Source organism: Anomaloglossus baeobatrachus, chromosome 3 (assembly GCF_048569485.1).
Source record: "Anomaloglossus baeobatrachus isolate aAnoBae1 chromosome 3, aAnoBae1.hap1, whole genome shotgun sequence".
Taxonomy (NCBI): domain Eukaryota; kingdom Metazoa; phylum Chordata; class Amphibia; order Anura; family Aromobatidae; genus Anomaloglossus; species Anomaloglossus baeobatrachus.
In genome coordinates this window covers 302344424-302366710 of record NC_134355.1, presented here as the reverse complement: position 1 = coordinate 302366710, position 22287 = coordinate 302344424, and the positions used below count along the sequence as shown (strand labels likewise).

Here is a 22287-nt window from a genome sequence, read left to right as displayed (position 1 = left end):
TCCAACCCGCTCCCCCGCCTCAGCACCTCCCTCGGGCCCCCGGGACCATCGCTCCCCTACCCACGGAAAGGTCAACACCAAGCTGCACAACACCGTCCCTGGGAGACCTAGTTAACGGCAGTGGTGGTATCTATGCATTCACCACAACCCGTGGGTGGCGTCACGAACTTACAATCCAAACCAAACAACCGCGGCCCCGGCCATGGAACTCCTCACCCAAGTCCCCGCGTGTAGCACCAACTCCCTTGCAGAGCGACGTGACCCCCAGGTCCGTGAGAGGCTCGAGACACCACCCGCAGTACGAGAACGGATCCGAGCAGCTCGGCGGTCGCAGCCGAGCCCGCGGGGTGGTACACATTGACTCTTCTAGCGTCTGCGAACAGGATAGAACCGTCCACTTACCTGCGGAAGTGCGCCTTGGGATTGTTGTTAGCGGCATCCCACTGAAAAATTGGAGAAGCCGCCATCTTGGGCGCGAAGAGTTCCCGCCCGAGCCGTCTTCCCTGGACAGAAGAGGCGCGAAAGCGAAGCCCCGCCCCCCGAGAGCGTAGCGGAGCCAGAAGCAAGTGAAGTGCTTGGAAAAGACTAAGGGGGGGCGGGTGAAAATCCAGCCTCATGTGACTGAGGAGATAAAGGGCAGGGACGCCAGGACTCTGCTACCCGTTGTGTTCCTGGATCCTGAGAGTGCAACATGTCCGCCCCATTTGAGAAGCCCGAGTTCCCGGAACCCGCGCCTGGAACAGCGGTGTGGGTGGAAGCCCGGACAACTCTGATGTGTTGCCGCCTACAAGTACATTTGAGGTTCTTAATGAAGCAGTGGGCAACCGAGATGGGAGAGCTAGCTTCGGCTGTGCAGGCACGCGAGATGGAGGCGAATTTGGAGGAGCGAGTGGGCGACCCATGCCCCTATGTCCTGGAGGGACCGGTCGCTGCACCTGAGGGACCCGGTTTGCCCCTGCTTCCCCAGTCACCTCCTCCACAGCTCGTTGCAGCTGCGCTGCCCTCCCGCTCAGTCCGCCGCCCCCGACACCGCCGGTGGAACCTGCCCCAACTGCCCATGAGGACCTGCCTGTAGACGCAGCTCGTGGACGGCCATATACCCGGCCCGCACCAACCCCGTTGTCATGGAAGGTGCCAGTCCCGGACGTGATCCCACCAGTCACGGCGATGGTGACGCCCAGAGATGCCCCAGCCCTGGCAGTCCGCCTGGCCGAGGGGGAGAGCGTCACCCGGAAGAAGGCCCCAAAGGTGAGGCAGGCCGTTCCCGGGTCTAGGGCCTCGACTGAGGTCCCAAGGGGAGTCCGCTGCAAGGCAGCAGAGCCGGCCGCGATGCAGCGGGGTTCCCCCAGAGGGTGACGGTCGTGGCCGCGACCGGGGAACTCCAGCTGGGCCAGACCCCCACCCGTACAGACCCCGGGCACGCAGACGCCCCGTATTGGGAGCGGCGGCCAAACCAGATGGGCCGGGAGATCAAGGCCTGCAAAAGAAGGAAAGCCGAAATCCTCACCCGCACAATCCGGGAGAAGGACAACCTGCAGATTGCCACCTACCGGGTACGAGGCCAGAAGTACCAGGGTCAGGTCGACCGTGACCGCGGATGGGTGTTCATTTATGAGCCCAGCCTGAAGGCTAAAGTGTTCTTCTCCTGCAGAGATGTAAACCCACACCTACCCTATGGTCACCCAGATCATGACCTGCTACCCGGCGACTTGGTTCAATATACCCATCATTGTGGGGAGAGGGGCTGGTTTGCCCTGGATGTCCGCCTGAGAGAGGGTCGCAGGAGAAAGGCGGAAACCACCAACCTATACCGGGAGAAGCTGCAGCCGGCTGCGGGCTCCGTTCATCACTCCGTTTGGTTTACCAGAGATTCGAGTGTATTGTGTTAGAGTGAGTACACCGGTGCCTATGGACCGTGCTGCACCGCACCAGCGTCCAACCCACTCCCCCACCTCAGCACCTCCCTCGGGCCCCCGGGACCATCGCTCCCCTACCCACAGTGGGGTCAATACCAAGCTGCACAACACCGTCCCCGCGAGGCCTAGTTAACGACAGCGGTGGTGTCCATGTATTCACCACAACCCGAGCATGGCGTCACGAACTTACAATCCAAACCAAACAACCGCGGCCCCGACTGTGGAACTCCTCACCCAAGTCCCCGCATGTAGCGCCAACTCCCTTGCAGAGCAACTTGACCCCCGGGTCCGTGAGAGGCCCGAGCCACCACCCGCAGTACGAGCACGGATCCGAGCGGTTCGGCGGTCGCAGCTGAGCCCGCGGGGCTGTACAATAGCATCAGATATAGAAAATCTGCATGGGAAAATATGGATATATGGTATATTTTTAGTGCATTTCCCCTGTGAAACACATTATAAACACTGAGCCATGCACATTTTTTAAGGCCCCCTTCCCATGTCTGTGCAAAACATGAACGTTTTACACAGTCCATTGTGGAGTTCCGTGGCTCATCCGTGTGTGTGTGTGTCATCATGTGCTGAGAAAGATGCAGAATCTGCATCAAAGGCAGGGACATGACAAAATACATCATGTGTCATGAAGGAATTAAAAGAATGAGTTTTTTGCCTTTACTTTCTAATATATTAGTGCAGAACAAAATATGCAGCTGTATTTCAAATACAGCAGGACATATGCCAGCTACACCATATCTCTGATCAATCACATAAAAGTATGAAAATGCTGCTGCTAGCAGGCACCCTTTATATCTCTCTCTTACCTTATCAGTTAAAGCTCTGTATTGTTTGCAGACTACCATGCTCATCTGTGTACTGCAGTAGTTATGCAACACATTACTGTCTGGAGTAATTATTCAATGCTGGAAAGTTTTGCATTGCTAAATCAATTACTGAGTTTTAAGCTCCAACTTCTTCCTACAAACCTAAATCGTGCTAACACGGCAGCTGCATTCCCTACTTAGGCTTTTATAATCACTATTATACTCTTTCCTGATTGGCTGCATATTGCCATGTGATGTATGAACTGTATAGCATTATAGGCAAGTCTGTGTGGTCATCCATAAGATTATAAAATCCTTCCATGGCTGAGGAAATATTCTGCAATGTGTAAAAAGGTGGCTAGCAATTTAGGGGTAAAATACACATATTTAATCTCAAATTATCAGAATTCACAGGGACTTGCAAATATCATATCACATAGTGTCACGCTCCCCAGGTCCTCGGCTCCCCTCCCCGGGTCCTCTGCTCCGCTCCCCGGGTCCTCAGCTCCGCTCCCCGGCTCACCTGCCACGCTCCCCGCTCTCCAGCCTCCGGTGCCCGTCCTTCCCAGGCCCCCTGGTCTCCGATCCCGGCGCCCGACGGCTTCCCAGGTCCTGGCCGGCTCCCCTGCGTCCTCCTCTCAGCTTCCTTCCCTGGCTTCTGGCACCCGGGCCGCGCGCATGCGCATTAGGGCGCGCGGTCACTGACCCTTTCTTAAAGGGCCAGCGTCCATTAACAGGAAATGATGCAAAACAGGTACAGGGTATAAAGGGGTTTATTGTCCAAGGGGGCGGGGCCTGATCTTCGTGTTTCCTAAGCTAGGAGTCAGGTCGCCTGGTGTTTTTGTGATATACTCACCTATCTCTCTTGTAGAGCCGTGCCTGCCTCGCCATCCGGTCCTGACCGAATCCCGAACCCCGAACGCTGTCCATCTGCCATCCTGACAGTCCGTACCATCTCGGATCCCTGCGGTGACCCGTCATCTCGCTCCAAAGGTTCCGGACCCCGCTTGACATCATCTCGGCTTCCGAACCTGAGCTGCGTCACCCGGACTACCACCAGTGACTCCGTGGTCCCAGGGACTTCTCCGTTATTCTCGTGTGCACGGACTGTTCTGCTGTCTATAGTGCTCCAGCTACCGGACCCCTTACCAACATCTAGGAGTTCGGCCCAGTGGATCCACCTCCTGGGTCTGCCCGTCCACCTGGCCCTGACAGTAAGATCAGGCCATGGATCCCGCTGCAGCACTAGCAGCCGTACAGGAGGAACTCCAACGCCAGCGTGAGACTCAGACCCGCATGCTGCAATTCATGTCTTCTGTGGACGCCCGCCTGAACACGCTACAAGCGGCAGTTACGTCTTCAGCATCCCGGGCTTCCACTAGTCAGTCCACGGCTCCAGCTCCCGTGGCGACATCTTCAGATACTTCCAGACTTCGTTTGGCCTCACCACCCCGGTACGCCGGAGACCCCAAGACCTGCAGGGGATTCTTAAACCAATGCTCCCTTCATTTCACGCAGCTGCCGCATTTGTTTGCCTCCGATCAAGCCAAGGTCGCCTTCATCATGTCCCATCTAGAGGGTGAGGCACTGGCGTGGATGAACCCCTTGTGGGAGAAGGGGGATCCTGTGACCACGAACATCCAGGAGTTCCTGCAGGCATTCCGTGGCACCTTTGATGAGCCCAGACGCGCCTCCGCGTCCGCTTCGTCTCTTCTCCGGTTACGTCAGGGGACTCTGACGGTGGGCCAATATGCCATCCGGTTTCGCACCTTGGCTTCGGAACTCGGGTGGAATAATGAGGCCCTAACCGCCGCCTTCTGGGAAGGACTCTCGGGGCGAATTAAAGACGAGCTGGCGGGTCGTGACGTACCGACCACCCTGGATGCCCTGATCGCCCTAGCGACTCGAGTGGACATTCGTTTTCAGGAGCGATCCAAGGAAGTGTCCCGTGAGAGACGTCCGGTACGGCATTCCTCTCCTCCGCAGAAGCCCGCCGTACTTCAGTCATCGACAGCTGGGCTTCCCATTCATGAGCCCATGCAGATCGACAGAGTGCGGCAGTCTGAACTACGTCGAGCTGAGCGGCTCGCCAAGGGCCTCTGCTTTTACTGCGGAGAGGACACACACCTGCTACGCTCCTGTCCAGAGAGGCCGGGAAACTCCAAAGCCTAGGGTTGGTAGGAGAGGCCACCCTAGGTGCTGGGACTCTCTCAGACCCGGTTACGTGGACTGTGCAAGTGACAACGGGAGAGACGCGGTTCACGGCTGAGGCATACCTCGATTCCGGGGCAGCAGGCAATTTCATCCAGCAGGCCACGGTGGACAAGTACCAGGTGCCTGTTACTCCACTCGACAAGCCCCTCGTGATTGCCTCTGTGGATGGGAGACCCCTCTCTGACACCATCTCCTGGATCACCAAGCCGGTGGAACTGCGTATCGGTGCCCTGCACACCGAGAACATCGCTTTCTATGTCCTCCCACACATGTCCCATCAGATCCTGCTGGGACTTCCCTGGTTACGGACACACGAACCGTCAGTCAGCTGGGGCACTGGCGAAATCACCCGATGGGGCTCTTCGTGCCATGAGAAGTGCCTGAAGACTATACAACCCATCCGACGACCTCCGGTTCCAGAGAACCTACCGGGGCTACCCTCGGCCTATTGGTCCTTTGCAGACGTCTTTGATAAAAAGGAATCCGAGGTACTTCCGCCACATCGTCCTTACGATTGTGCCATCGACCTGCTCCCTGGAACAACACCACCTCGAGGACGGATATATCCATTGTCTCCAGCCGAAACAAGGGCCATGTCTACTTACATCACAGAGAGCCTGGCAAGGGGATTCATTCGGAGATCCTCCTCTCCTGCTGGAGCAGGTTTCTTCTTCGTCAAGAAGAAAGAGGGCGACTTACGCCCATGCATAGACTACCGGGGTTTGAATCAAATCACCGTAAAAAACAAGTACCCTCTGCCGCTCATCCCCGAATTGTTTGACCGGCTTAGAGGAGCTCGTGTGTTCACCAAGCTGGATCTTCGGGGTGCTTACAATCTGGTACGCATCCGCTCTGGGGACGAATGGAAGACCGCGTTCAATACGCGCGATGGGCACTATGAATACTGCGTGATGCCCTTCGGCCTGTGTAACGCCCCAGCCGTCTTTCAAGAACTGGTGAACGACGTTTTCCGGGACCTTCTTTACGTCTGTGTAGTAGTGTATCTGGATGACATCCTTGTCTTCTCACCGGACCTCCAGACCCACAGAGAGAACGTACAACTGGTTCTACAAAAACTGAGAGAGAATCGCCTGTACGCCAAGTACGAGAAGTGTGTCTTTGAGCAGTCTTCTCTCCCCTTCCTGGGGTACATCATCTCTGATACTGGACTGCAGATGGATCCAAAGAAGGTCTCCTCCATTCTCAACTGGTCTCCTCCTTCTGGACTGAAGGCAATCCAACGCTTCCTGGGATTCGCCAACTACTACCGCCAGTTCATCCCTCACTTCTCTGCTCTGACTGCTCCTCTCTCCACTTTGACCAGGAAAGAGGCTAACCCCAAGGACTGGTCCCCGGCGGCCGACGCCGCGTTTGGCTCTCTGAAGCGGGCATTTGCCTCCTCTCCTATACTCCACTGTCCGGAGTTAAACCGCCAGTTCACCCTGGAGGTGGATGCCTCCTCCTCAGGAGCCGGAGCAGTGCTCATGCAGAAGTCCTCCTCCGGGAAGATGGTGACTTGCGGATTCTTCTCCAAGAGCTTCTCAGCGCCTGAACGCAACTACACCATCGGTGACCGAGAGCTCTTGGCAGTCAAACTGGCTCTGGAGGAATGGCGCTACCTTCTAGAGGGAGCAGTGTACCCCGTGATCATTTACACGGACCACAAGAACCTGGAATACCTGCGGTCTGCTCAGCGACTGAACCCACGGCAAGCCAGGTGGTCCTTATTCTTTGCCAGGTTTGATTTCCAGCTCCATTTCCGACCCGCGGACAAGAATGTACGCGCTGATGCCTTGTCCAGGTCTTTCATGCCCATGGAGCAGGAGGAAGAGACTACCCAACCCATCATCTGTCCTAGCAAAATCATTCAGGTGGCCCCTGTCACCCTGGCCCAGATACCGCCCGGGAAGACCTATGTCTCTGAGACAGACAGGCAAAAAGTGTTACACTGGGGTCATGCCTCGAAAACAGCCGGTCATGCTGGTCAGAAGAGAACTTGGAGTGCGATTGTACGTCACTACTGGTGGCCATCCCTTCGCACGGACGTCGCTGCTTTTGTCTCTGCCTGCTCCTCTTGTGCCAGGAACAAGACGCCCAAACACCTGCCATATGGCCGTCTTCTGCCTCTGCCGATACCCTCAGTTCCGTGGCAACACATAGCGATGGACTTTATTACGGACTTGCCATTGTCCTCCGGGCACACAGTCATATGGGTCGTGGTGGATCGGTTCTCTAAAATGGCTCATTTCGTCCCTATGGCAGGACTGCCCTCTGCTCAAGAACTCGCGGATGCCTATATACATCACATCTTCCGCTTGCATGGCTTTCCATTACACATCGTATCCGACAGAGGAACTCAGTTCACCTCCCGCTTCTGGAGGGCTCTCTGCAAACATCTGGGAGTGACTCTGGACTTTTCATCTGCATACCATCCTCAGTCTAATGGCCAAGTGGAGAGGGTCAATCAAATCTTGACCTCTTTTTTACGTCACTATGTCAACGCCCATCACGACGACTGGTCCACGCTTCTTCCTTGGGCTGAATTCTCCCATAACCACCACATCAGTGAGTCGTCCTCCAGCTCTCCCTTCCATGTCGTTTACGGACTCCAGCCCTCCGTCCCATTGCCGGTATCCCCTTCTTCGGATGTCCCTGCTGCTGATACTGTAGCCCGTGACTTTGCAACCATTTGGGACTCTGTCAAGGCGTCCCTTGGGCGTGCTTCCCTACGGATGAAACGACACGCAGACAAGAGACGTCTGGACCCTCCGTGTTTCTCTCCTGGAGATCTCGTCTGGCTTGCTTCCAAGTACGTCCGCTTGAAGATACCATCATACAAGCTGGGTCCTCGCTACATCGGGCCGTTTAAAGTCCTCAACAAGATCAATGAGGTCTCCTACAAGCTACAGCTCCCGGCCACGATGAGGATACCCAACTCATTCCACGTCTCCCTGCTCAAGCCGGTTGTCCTTGGTCCCTTCTCCGCTGCTGCCAGTCCGGCTCCTCCACCTATTGCCGATGACGACATCTATGCGGTAAGGGATATCGTGGCCATGAAGACCGTACGGGGTCGACAGTTCTTCCTGGTGGACTGGGAGGGGTATGGTCCTGAGGATAGGTCCTGGGAGCCCAGGGAGAACGTGGGCACTCCTCTGATCCGTGCCTTCATGTCCCTGTTGCGGGGAGGGGGGCGGGGGGGGGGTTACTGTCACGCTCCCCGGGTCCTCGGCTCCCCTCCCCGGGTCCTCTTCTCCGCTCCCCGGGTCCTCAGCTCCGCTCCCCGGCTCACCTGCCACGCTCCCCGCTCTCCAGCCTCCGGTGCCCGTCCTTCCCAGGCCCCCTGGTCTCCGATCCCGGCGCCCGACGGCTTCCCAGGTCCTGGCCGGCTCCCCTGCGTCCTCCTCTCAGCTTCCTTCCCTGGCTTCTGGCACCCGGGCCGCGCGCATGCGCATTAGGGCGCGCGCGCGGTCACTGACCCTTTCTTAAAGGGCCAGCGTCCATTAACAGGAAATGATGCAAAACAGGTACAGGGTATAAAGGGGTTTATTGTCCAAGGGGGCGGGGCCTGATCTTCGTGTGTCCTAAGCTAGGAGTCAGGTCTCCTGGTGTTTTTGTGATATACTCACCTATCTCTCTTGTAGAGCCGTGCCTGCCTCGCCATCCGGTCCTGACCGAATCCCGAACCCCGAACGCTGTCCATCTGCCATCCTGACAGTCCGTACCATCTCGGATCCCTGCGGTGACCCGTCATCTCGCTCCAAAGGTTCCGGACCCCGCTTGACATCATCTCGGCTTCCGAACCTGAGCTGCGTCACCCGGACTACCACCAGTGACTCCGTGGTCCCAGGGACTTCTCCGTTATCCTCGTGTGCACGGACTGTTCTGCTGTCTATAGTGCTCCAGCTACCGGACCCCTTACCAACATCTAGGAGTTCGGCCCAGTGGATCCACCTCCTGGGTCTGCCCGTCCACCTGGCCCTGACACATAGTTATGTTCATCTCTAGAGTTTACCCATTGTATTATTTGCCTCTTTTATTTATTTCTCCTATTTATAATCTATTGTAATATATTTGCTGCCTGGATAGAAATTTTTTGTGGTCTTGTGCATTGAGATGATTTATTAGAAGATCTATTTTCACCGGTTCCCACACTGCTGAAGCATCAGTGAGCAGGCAAACTTCATTTTGCATTGCTACATGGATTTCTCCATAATGGCCTGAAGCAATGACACTTCATTAAAGTCCCTTTTATCAAAACCAGAGCATCGGGCCTAAACTTAGCAAACTCTTTAAAAATTCAAGTAGGGACCTCAATAACTGCCATGAGATCACGTAGCTAGGCCTGTGAGGTCTTTCCTTAAGCAGTACCCAACAAGGTTCCTGCCTGTGTGCAAGTCACTAAACTGATGCCCTGCAATATGAAAGTATTACAGAGCATTAGATCAGCATCAAAGTTAATGTTCCATCCTGAAACTAGGTAAAAAAGTAAAAAAAAGTATAAAAAAAATGTAAAAATATTTTTTTAAAAATCACAAAATAAAAAGCAAAAATGTGAAAAAAAAATTATACCAATCAATACATATATCTATGTAAAAAAAGCAAATAAAAAGTAAACATATTTGGTACTGTCACGTCTAGAACGATATACAATTATCACAGTAGTTAACCCCTTCTGTGAGCACTGTGAGAAAAAAGTGTCAAAGAACGATGCTTCATCATACCACCAAAAAAAAGTTGAACAAAATGCAAAGAAAAAGTTGCATGCAAATAAAAATCTTAGAGCTTTCAGAATATAGAGATTCAAAATCAATTATTTTTTCAACTTTAGTGCAACTACTTACACTTTTTCAGGGTGACACCATTGTAAGCTAGAGTGAGCCATCGCGGAACGGGGGTGCCAAGTTAAGTTAAGGTGTCATACCCTCCTGTGCAAGGTAGGGACTAGCCCTAAGGCATCAATAGGGTTACACTAGTCCACAGCCCTAGTGAGGGTCTGTGATATTTGATTTTTGGCCTCTACAATTACCCACCATGAAATAAGTTGGTCCCTTATTCTCGGTTCTTTTCATTCACTCGTACCCTTTACAGGTGGGTTATTTTTGATTGTGGTGTGTATTTCATTTGGATTGTTTTAATTGATAATTAATAAACTTTAGGTTTTAAGGGATTTTTTTCTATTTGTTAACCCTAATTATTCAATGTGTATTTTGAAATTATTAATTCTGATTGTTTCCATCATTTAGGCACATAAGGGGCTCTGCAAATGTGACATGGCATCTTCTATGATTAAGTCAAATGGTGCTCCTTTCCTTCCATGCTCAAATAGTAGTTTTCCACCACCTATAGGGTATTGGCGTACTCAGTAGAAATTGCTCAACAAATGATATGGTGCATTTTCTCCTTGTGAAAATAAAACATGATAGGCTACCTTACCATTTTTGTTCAAAGAAAACAATTTTTTTTATTTTTTTCCTTTCACTATTCTTTAATTCCTGTGAAACTCGTAAAGGGTTGATAAACTTCTTGAATATTGTTTTGATCCCTTTAAAGGGTGCGGCTTTTAAAATGTTTGGGTATTTTCTGTCACATAGGCTTCAAAAAAGTCACTTCAAATATGATTTGGTCATTAAAAAATTTATTCTGTGAATTTTGTTGGATAAATGAGAAATTGCTGATAAACTTTTAACCCTCAAACTTCATACAAAAAAAAAATTATGTTTCAAAAATGATCCTGATGTAAAGTAGATGTGGTAAATACTATTTATTATTTTTTTTTGTGACATAACTTCTCTTGTTTAAAGACATAAAAATTAATAATGCAAAAATTGTAATATTTTCAAAATTCTTGCCAAATGTGCGATATTTTCACAAATAAGCACAAAAAATGTCGTCTTAAGTCTACCACTAACATGAACTACAATATGACATGAATAAACAGTCTGAGATCCGTTTAAATGTTCAAGAGTTATTACTGCATGAATTGACACTGGTCAGAATTGGAAAAAAATGGCCTGGTCAGGAAGGTGAAAACAGGCTTCGAGAAGAAGGGGTAAAAAGAATTTTAGATACATTGGATACAGTCCTTGGAGACCTCAAATTATTAGACCTGTCTTTACAGGGCAACTGAAGCAGTTTGTGTTTCATTTTTCAGAAAAATTTGTCAAACCGAGCAAATTGCAATTTCAAAAGATTCTTCCATCTCTACGAGAGAAACATGTTCACTGACAAAATCTCTTTACACATATCAGCCTAAAATGTAATAGAAGATACAGTCATCTTCATGTTCCCCTGTATTATATTCCTATGACAAACTTCCCATGATTGTTCTGAAGAAAAAAAAATTACAGTAATCTCGTCAGAGAAATTCTCACGTTAAACAATAGTACATGGAGTAATTCCTGTTATTAATTCTGCATTTAACCTTCAACTTTATAATAGTTTACAATGTTCTCACAAAATTAAAAATGTGCAAATTTATTGGGCTACACTGTATATGGTTGCAAATTCTGAATAGGGACAGTGAGAAGATAAAATAAAAATAATTTTGTGAAATATTCATAAATCCTATTTAAATCTGAGTTGGTGGAAAAATTGATGTATATATTATTATCAGTAATGCTTGCCAATATTTGAAAAGTTTATCATTCCGGCAACAAGCCATTTCTGAATATAGACTTCTTAAAAGTGAACATGTCATGTTAAAAACATGCTGTTAACCCTAGAACGCATACCTGGGGCCTCGCAGGCCTGCTAGGTCATTTTTTTTCTATGGTAGATTGAATTGCTTGCGCGTTCTAGGGTTAACCTGCAGATATGGGGTTAATATGCAAGTTAATAGTGTTCAGGTGCCATGTGGCCTAAACACTGAAAGCCTTGCTGCCAGGAGGAAATGAACTTTATTTCTCCTGGTATAAGGTGTGGGGCCAGAGCCCTGGGTGAGGGATAGACTCCAGATGCAACAGGATGCTACATGAAAGAGCTAGACCTCGCTGGGCATGTGGACATGTGTCGCGTGGATTGTGAACCAGGGTCAGGTTATATGTTGCCACTGACATCGGCTGGCTAGGACAGAATGATGACTCATACTCACAAGGACACCACCCATCCATTTCAAGCAACCTTTCTTTACTCAATGGTTCATTCTCAGCAACAACTTTACAATACGGAGAGCCAGTATATATCTTCCAACACATTACAATTCTAAAAGGCGTATTCAGACATAGTATTAATTCCCACTGGGTTGCTTTAGATCTTACTGGTCCTGTGAGTAAGATTTGGATTCATTAATTCTTGCCTGATTTCTCTTGGGCCATTAAGATACCCTGGTTTTGTCTAGTCATACATAAAGCCCTTCTTTATTTATTCTTAAGGCATATAATACAAGATTCAACATATACCTCCTGTGGAGATTACACTTGTACATGTACCTAAATAGATCAATTGTCCTTGAGAAAGACTCCTGGAGGGTCGAAACATTGGATGTCTTTTTTTTTTATCTTTTTCCATATGCCTTACCAATAAATATCAAGTTTTTCTGATCAAAACTTTTTTCTCTCTTTATTGGTGTGCCGAAGATAATCTATTCTACTCATCTGGCACTTGACACATCTTCTTATTACAACCCCTAACATTGCCTTCCAGCTGTGATGAGGTTCAGGAGAGTTGTCTGCAAGTATGTGAAAGGTCATGATTAGTGATGGCCCCTGGACAATTCTCAGTGATCAGTACTCGTAATGATGAGTGAACACCACAATGTTTGAGTGCTCTTTATACAAATCGAGCAGGTCAAATGATTGGATGGGCTTGGCTCGGTACCAAGTGTTATGGCAGTCAAGGATTGGGCAGTTCAGCTCTCTGCCCACATACAGCCAGCCATAAACAGAGCATTGAAGTGGGAGGGAAGGTAGTTTTTGTCCTACATTATGTCCAAAATGTTGTTTTTACCCCCAGTGAGAGCCATTCAGAGACTGAAAGCGGCTTTCACTGGGGTGACGGCTTCAATCATTCAGTGAAGCGAGCCTGTGTTTTCGATGTTTCACAAACGACACATCCAAGAACTCTTAATACTTGGCCAAGCATCACAAGTACCAGAGCACCACGATGCTCAATGGAGCGTCGATCAGTGGATAGCATGCTCGCTCATCATTAGTCACGATGTTTTAACCTAATGTCACTCATCATGACCATTCTTGCTCATGTTCCAATCTGTCCAGAGCCTCATCAGAGCTCGAATTTTGTCCTAGCGTGACAAAACCAGCACTTGCAGTGACAGTAAGAAGTTGCAAAGAGGACCTGACTAGTGTTGGGGAGGAGTTGAGGGTCACCATTTTGAGAATCTACACCAAGCAAATTACAAATGAATTCACATTTTGTAATATTCAAGAAGACTTCAATTTTACTAGGAGATATTTGCTAATTTCTAGCATTAACCAAGACGTAGCTGGTAACTAAGGCAATGAGCTGTAAACAATAACATTAAGAATCTTTAAGTTCTTGAGAACAGAGAGGATTTTTAATAAGAATTAAATTGCAAAGTTGCATGATTTTACAAGTATTTTGTAAATTTACCCCTTTAATAAATTGAGATAATGCCTTTCATTTTCACTGTAGTTGCATTGGAAAGAAATGAAACACTTTCTACCAGGATTGCCTATACAGTGCAGCTGACCGATGTAGGTTCCGGTAGGAGGTTACTTCACGTTTAGCTTATCGTCAAGGGACTCTTCTGACAAGTATTGTCCAAAGCAGAAACCTCTTTAAATGAAGATATTGAGTTTCACTATCAAGATTTTGACATAAAATCATCATAGGAATTTTATGACAATACTGGAAACCGCAAATAGAAGAAACATTACAAATTCCAATAATATCCTTACATTACATAATTTTATTACTAATTATTCTTACTGCATATAATCGTATTATTATGCATTAAACACTCCGACAAATGCTTCCTGCTTTCAATGAATTCAAGATATAAAAAATCCATTTAATGTGGGAAGAGATAATAAAACTTTCCCATGCACAACTATGCATTTATTTATGTTTCATCAGGTAGTATACACAGAGATGTCCGTTTCCCATTCTGGCTGCCCTGGAATAGAATTATTCTGTGAAAGTAGCATAGAATTATCATGCAGTTTTGATTTATGCAGGAAGATCTCTCAATGATTATTGTCACAAAAGGTAACAATAGCGATCTGGCATGATAGTCAGACAAGCTAGGGAAACTGTGAGTTTGCAGACTTTTCCTCTATTTTTTCCTGTTCTTGCATCGTCATAGATTTTTCTTGTGGGAAAATTTTTCTTTTCAAGGAAAGTATAAATATGAATTGCTACCTTCTTGGAAATACTGTGAGAATGTACCATGTACCATTCAGTGGATTTACTATAGATAATGTTCAATCAAAAGGCAGGTCAAATATTTATCAGCAATTTGTCTACTAAATGAAGGAAACATTGAAATACGAATATAATTGTCGTTTATTCTTTTGTAGCTACATGTTTGTCATGTCTGTAAGATTATCTAAATTTTGTCAATGAATTGTTTGTTTTCTGCACTGTGATAAATCACAATTTCACAATAGGCCAATTTATAGTAGACAGTGATTGTCATAATTAAAGCTGACATCTAGAAAATAAAGCTGCCAATAGATACTCTTCAATTATAATGACCAGAACATTTATATTAAATAAGACAGGGAGTTACATCTGAATCTAGTAACTTTGAAGGATATAAAGTAAAAATACTTCTCGATGCTAATAATAATTTATATATAGACATTAAGCCAGGAAGAAAGATGTAAGTTTTGAAGTCATTAGAATTGTAATTAAAGAGGATCAACCACCCGGATTTTCATATATAAACTAAAGCCAGTGCTGTACTGGTGCCATCATGCTGATTCTATACATACCTTTAGTTGAAAAAAACCAAGTAGAAAATTGCATGAAAAATACCCTGACTATAAATAAATAAATTGCAAGTGCTTAATAACAGGGTACTTAGTGTATACATTTTTGCAAAAAGGTAAAAAGCTGTCTCACCTCGTCACGGTGTACCCATCTGAGACAGTCCCTAACCTACTGAAGTTAAAAACATTATCAATACCTGACTTGTGTCATGTTTTTTGAGCTGAAACAATGTTCAGTAAACATGCAACATTAAGCATGTGAATTGCAGCCTCAAGACTAGAAAAAAACCAAGTAGAAAATTGCATGAAAAAACATGACACAAGTCAGGTATTGATAATGTTTTTAACTTCAGTAGGTTAGGGACTGTCTCAGATGGGTACACCGTGACGAGGTGAGACAGCTTTTTCCCTTTTTGCAAAAATGTATACACTAAGTACCCTGTTATTAAGCACTTGCAATTTATTTATTTATAGTCAGGGTATTTTTCATGCAATTTTCTACTTGGTTTTTTTCTAGTCTTGAGGCTGCAATTCACATGCTTAATGTTGCATGTTTACTGAACATTGTTTCAGCTCAGTTTTTTTGTGTTTTTTACATACCTTTAGTTGTAAGATCGGATGCATAGTTTCTGAAATATAGGCAAGTAAAGTTTGTGAAAAGCACTGTTATTTGATGAGAAGTGTAACGGAAAATCTTATAGGTGGGTCGAGCTTTGCTAGTTATTCCTACCCCTGTCTGCTGTCTGTCCTTCCTCTACCTGTGTCTGTTATTACAGGGGGATAAAAGGAGGGAGGAAGCACACGGGGGAGGAATGACATGCAGGCAGATAGGGGTGGGAATAACTAGCAAAACCCAACCTACATATCAGATATTCTGTTGCACCAATCAAAGCTCTCACTGGAGGTAAAAACAACCTTTTTGGATGTAGTGTGTAACGAGAAAAAAAAGATCCAGACTCATTACTGGCCAATTCAGAACTCTCAAGCGATTTGTATCCATCCAGGTGCTTCTTGAAATATATTATGAGTCATTGTCCTGCTGGAAGACCCTTAGCCTAGTGTTACGTCACCACCGGAGTCCACTCCAGCGACTTCTGCTCTGATTGCCAGGTGACGCCATGTTCCTGCCGTGGATGGTGCTGGTGATGGGAGAGGAGTCGATGTCAGCGGCACCAATGGGCACAGGCTCCGATCATTCACTGGGCTGGGTTATCTTGGGATCTGCAGTACCACTGGCTGACTGTGGGTGGCGTGTGTCTTCCAGCTGAAGTTGCCAGCATTCAGCTACAGCCAATGGGAAGATACCGCCCCTTTCTTAGTTCCCCTCCTGTCTGCTGACCTCTGCCAGAGATAGTTCTGATTTCCTGGCTCCTGGTCCGCCCTATTCTGTTTTGTGATTCCTGTGTGCTGACTTCTGCGTGTTTTCTGACTACCCTTCTGCCTGCTGTTTTTGTACCTCGCTGCCCGATCCGGATTTGACCTCTGCTACGTTTTCTGATTACGTCCTTGCCTGCTGATTCTGTCCCTGTTCTGCTATTCCTGGTTTGACCCTGCCTGACGACTACTCTCATCGGACTGCAGCCTTCCACAGGTAGTGATCGCCAGGGCCCTGTGTAATTCCAAATCCCTGTATAGGGGTTAAAGGGTTCCATTACATCCCACCTGAGTCTGTTGTTCCAGGCAGGCGTTACACCTAGAATTCAAACCCAGTTTTTTTACGCTGCTAAATACATTATGATCCAAAATCCTTTGGCAATCTTCAGATTTCATTATGCCTTGCCACAGTGCCAGAGCCAGGAGAATAACCCCAAAACATATTTCAACCTCTACTATATTTGACTGTAGGTACTGTATTCTGTTCTTTTTAGGCCTCATTCCCATTTTGGTAATCAGTAGAATGATGTCCTTTACCAAAAAGCTCTTTCTTGGTCTCATCTGTCTGCAAGATACTTTCCCAGAAAGATTTTGGCTTACTCCCATATATTTTGGTAAACTGCAGTCTAGCTTTATGTCTCTATGTCAGCAGTGGGGTCCTCCTGGGTTTCCTGCATTAGAATCTCAATTCATTCAAATGTTGATGCATAGTTCTTGCTTACACTGATGCAGCCTGAGCCTATAGGACAGCTTGAATTTCTTTGGAACTTAATTGGGGATGCTTATCCTTCATCTGGTCTATCCCGCATTACAACCTTTCATTACATTTTCTTTTTTTTTTCCCATCTATATGAATTTAAAGAGAGAGGCATTCATATATCACATTGTACAGCATAGGAAAAATACAGTAAAATCTAAATAAAGATCTTCAAAAGATGTGGTGTATCAAATTAATGTGTATATATAATATCTGATCTGAGATATTATCTAATCAAAGATGAAAATGTATCCTGCAACAAAAAAAAAAAGGATATAGTAAAATTATGCCCAATAATTATAGGGTGTGTGCATCTGCATCTACACATACCCAGGCCTTGTTTGGAAAAAAAGCACATTATAGACACATGAGAGCTCATATAAACCCATTTTTTCATCAAGGGCACAGGAGGACAGTGTATCCATGCACACCATCCGCCAACCAATGCACATAAAGGCTCATACAAACGACCATTAATATCATGAAATCAAAATTTCATAGAGGCGCACATTCCAATGCTATAGTAAGTGAAAACATGCCCAAATTGTAAAAATCAATGCAATAATCTGTTTATGTTGAAAAAAGGCATGTGTATCTTTCTGTATATATTGTACTATCAGGAAAAATGTGTGGTGTATATGATTGCAAATACAAATACACTTAAAGCACAAAAGACCCACTCCCACTGAGACCAATTAAAATATGTAGCAGTAGCACAGCTCACTTACACCCCCAAGGGTATATACTCATAAGAGTATCGAATAAAAAGACAAGAGGAAAGGGAAGATTTACAAAAAGCTAGAAAGGTCCCTCTGATCATTTAGCCCATTTGGTTTCATGCTTTTCAACAGTGTGATTCATTTGCATTCTATGTGTCCCAATTTTTGGTCAAATCTCCTCTTCCACTACCAGAATATAAACGATCAAAACTTGTGAATCAAAGATGTCCCTGAGTGAGAATCCCAAAAGTTCCTTGCAAATGGTTTAAGTTTGGAAATTTTCTCAGTCTGGTCATTGGAGACCCCCCTTCACCGCTTTTATGTCCCTTAGATATTCTAACATATGGATTCTAAATTCCCATGTGGTCATGCCAACATATAGCAACACAGATGACATATGAAGTCCTACAATTTATGTTAAAATGAAGTATTTTGAATTCCCTTGTTTTAGTTGAGTCTGTAAAGCTATTAGTTTTCATGACATGCCTACATGCTGTGCAACTGCCACATATTCAGTATCCTCACTTGGGGCCTTTGGAATTGAAGATAAAATTTGAAGGGGTGGCTACTAGTGATGAGCGAGCATGCTTGTTACTACTCGGTACTCGCACGAGTATCACTGTACTCGGGCTACTCGGCGGGGACCGAGTAATCTCGCGATACTCGTGCTGTACTCGTGGTCTTCATGTTGGCGCTCTTTTTACAGCCATCCCCTAGGCAGGGATTGGCTGGCAGACCACTGCAATGCCACAGCCCTGTTACTTGTGGAATTGCAGTGATTGGCCGGCCCGCACAGCATGACCGTGCCTTTAGCCCGACACTTCCCCGCTCGGCTACGGCCCCTCCCGCACTCCACTCCGCGTGTATATATATATGCACGCTTACACACACACACGCACGGTTTTTTTTTTAATTTACAGTTTTATGGTTTATACATGCTGCCGGGGGTCATTTCAGAATAATACTCGGGTCTCCCATAGGATAACATTGGGCTCGGTGCTCGGGCCGAGTACACGAGTATTTTGAGATGCTCGGCCCGAGCCTCGAGCTCCTGAGCATTTTTGTACTCTCTCATCACTAGTGGCTACATAATGGCTGTTCACTAGCATGTCCTGTAGGGTTTTGCTGCGTTTGGCGACATAGAGGGTTTTTTCCATAATGATCTTAGACAGTCCTGGATCCTGTTTAAGAATAGGCCAAAATATCAAGACAATATTAGTCAATTCATTACATTTCGAATGATATTTCGTAATGAAACGCAATGTATTTTCCATGGTGTCCTTAATTCTGAGAGATAGGAGTGTACGTCAAGATTTTTAGATCTATGATAAGCCCGATCAATATAGCCCTGATGGTAATCCTGTTGAAGAAATCTCTGACAAAGATCATGCACCTGTTGTTAAAGGCATCATCTCTATCACATATGTGTCTACCATGGATGAATTGTTTTTTTTTCTGTTCTTTGTAGGATTCATTCCATTTTTGGTAATCAGTAGCATGATGTGTTTAACCAAAAAGCTCTATCTTGGTCTCATCTGTCTGCAAGATGCTTTCCCAGAAATATTTTTGCTTACTCTCATACATTTTGGTAAACTGCAATCTAGCTTTATGTCTCTGTGTCAGCAATGGGGTCCTCCTGGGTTTCATGCCATAGCATTTCAATTCATTCAAATATTGATGGATTGTTCTTGCTGACACTGATGCACCCTGAGCCTGCAGGACAGCTTGAATTTCTTTGGCACTTGATTGGGGATGCTTATCCATCATCTGGTCTGTCCTGCATTACAACCTTTCATTAATTTTTCTCTGCTGTCCACATCGAAGATTAGCTACAGTGCCATGGGTTGTAAACGTGTTATGTTGTGCACCGTGAACAAAGGAATATCACAATCTCTGGAGATGGACTTGTAACCTTAAGATTGTTAATATTTTTCAACAATGTTTGTTCTCAAGTCCTCAGACAGTTCTCTTTTCCTCTTTCTGTTTTCCGTGCTTAGTGTGGCACACACAGACACCCAATCCAAAGATTGAGTCAACTTCTCCCCTTTTTATTTGATATCAGGTATAAGGTTTGAATGAGCATCACATGCTTGAAACAAAATTGTTTACCCTTAATTTTGGCAAGGTGTCAACAATTTTGTCCACACCATTTTTGGGGCTTTGTGTGAAATTATGTCCAATTTGCCCTTTTTCTGAGCATTTTTGTGTTGATTCAATGCACACAAAAGAAATAAACATGTGTATGACAAAACATATAATTGCAATAATTTTCTGGTAGAAATACTTTATTTTCTGTAACAATTTCTAGGGTACCAATACTTTTGCTATGACTATATATCCTGACTCTAGAGCATAAAAACACAATAATAGAAAAAGTCCTTTTTCTCACCTTTTGCTCACCTCTCTGGCCCCACTGCTCCTGACTGCCATCAGTCAAGTTCTCATCACATCTTTGGATCAGCATCAGCAGCACTGAAAACCCCAGGGCCTCAGTTGCTAGACTGAGATTTCCAGGTATGCTATGCTCAGGATAACTCTGCAGCTGTGACCCTAAAGGTTACAGCCCATGATGTTATAGCATGTCCATGATCTTTGTGGATGTGTGGCGCCCCTGAGGCTCCAGTCGCCACAGAGTATTGCACCTTATTTAAGATGCGATATTCGCCTCAGGTAAGGAGGGGGTTAATCACCGGTGTTCCACATTCACACTTTACATACAGCTTAGAAGCCTTCCCACAGGGGGCATGGCTCAGGGTAGGCAGGTGGGTGGCCATCACGAGGCATGGGACTTCCCCGGTCACTGAAGCCACCCACCTAGGGGCGGGTTACACTTGGGGTAGAAGTAGGAGCAAACTCACACAATCTTCAGTCAGTCTACCCGGGACAATAGTTCTGGGACATGACACCATCACCTCTTTCTTCTCTTCTCTTCACGGGGCTTATGGCTTAGAGCAGAGCACTCAGCACAGTTCCCCAAGGCTGGAAGGGCAACTTTGTCAAAGGACTTTCTTCTTTCAAACAATGGTGACTGCTTCTAACTTATCTGAGGTCAACGGGGCACATCACAGCAAGTGACCAGTACTACCGGGGTGAGCGGCACAAAGAGTAAGTAAAGACACCTGGAACCACAGCATCTGACTCAGACTCTTATTACCGGTGCGGTCGCCCCACGCCTGGGCGCCAAAGGCCTTCGCCATCACTACTGCCCTCATCATCCTTCCCGGAGCCCGATCCGCCAGTGGGGAGTGATACCATTTTTGGCTGCTATTACCATCCGCGCCCCCAGAGGACAGCGACAGCAGCGGCAGCTAATCTCTGGCCGCGTACCACAGGTGGCGTTACAAAATTTATACTACTACTACCCCCATCATCTTCCCTCTTTATTGGTGTACACCTCGGGGCACGAAGCCGGGCAGGCCACCGCGACATCCCAAACCAGCACACCAGCCCGGTGACGAGTAACTCAGGTACGAGACCCCGTTCCTGATTCCCCCTGCCCCCTGGGTGCTGCAGATGCATGCACAGAACTGGGTCTAGCAAACCTGGAAGCCTAGTGATCAAAGCTCAGTGTTGCCAACGCCGATTCAGAGATTTAACGAGGGGAGTAGAGTAGCAAGTAGTATCTGAGAGGCCAGAGTGTTGAGTATAAGTGTTTTTTATTATTATTAAGTCATGCTGGCCCATTAAGAATAGGCGAGTGCACCTGAAGTGCGCTACCAGACCTGTGTGGGGTGCACAGGCCCTTGGAGCCATTGGCAGGGGCCAGGGACACAGTAGCTACTGCTAAGTGGCCTGGAGGGTGAGTATGTTTGCGTCCAGGGTGGGGCAAGGGGCAGGACAGTGTGGGGATGCCAGTAACAGCATTACAGTACACCCCTTATGCCACTTTTTTCCAGGAATTTTTCAAGTAGAATAGGGGCAGAATTGGGTTCTCATGAACTCTCTTTAGGACCAAAACCCTTCCCATCCATTAAGTATAGGGTTTTACCTCATACCCATTATATGGCCATTATGGATTTTACCTAATGATGTGTTCAGCACTGACTGGTGGAGGCAAGATTCCAGGATCCCTGAAGTAGTGGCTCAGGATGACAAGTTTATCAAGAGGCACATGGAAGGACTTTGGGATACGCAAGGAGGTCAGAAGCTTCAGCTTGTAGGACATGGCATTGATCTGATGGAGCACCTCGAAGGGTTGAATAAAACAGAGTCCCAGCTTGAAGGACGGTATCTTGAGATAGACATATTTAGAAGAGCGTCATACCTTGTCATCTGGCTGGAACAATCTAGTGTCCACGAGCTTCTTCATTCAGATGGAGAAATGCTCCAGGTAGGACTTGGTCTTGGAAAAACTTTTGAAAAGAGCTTTGTCATCAGGGTTGCCAAAGGTGAGAGCCACAGGGAACGGGATGTCAATATACTTTACGAAACAGCGTTAGCAGAGGATTCACCCACGTGATTGTCGTAGGAAAACTGCGCCCATGGAAGAAGCTTGACCCAATCACTGTGCTGTTTGTTGACTAAGTGCCACAAGAAAGTCATCAGGATCTGATGTACTTGTGCCACTAGGTCATTGGA

General features: G+C 46.7%; 1 pseudogene; it reads left to right on the top strand.

Moving 5' to 3' along the window:
* The first annotated feature begins 1457 nt into the window (after positions 1-1457).
* LOC142297220 (uncharacterized) overlaps positions 1458-22287 on the top strand; it is a 43668-nt pseudogene continuing 22838 nt past the window's right edge.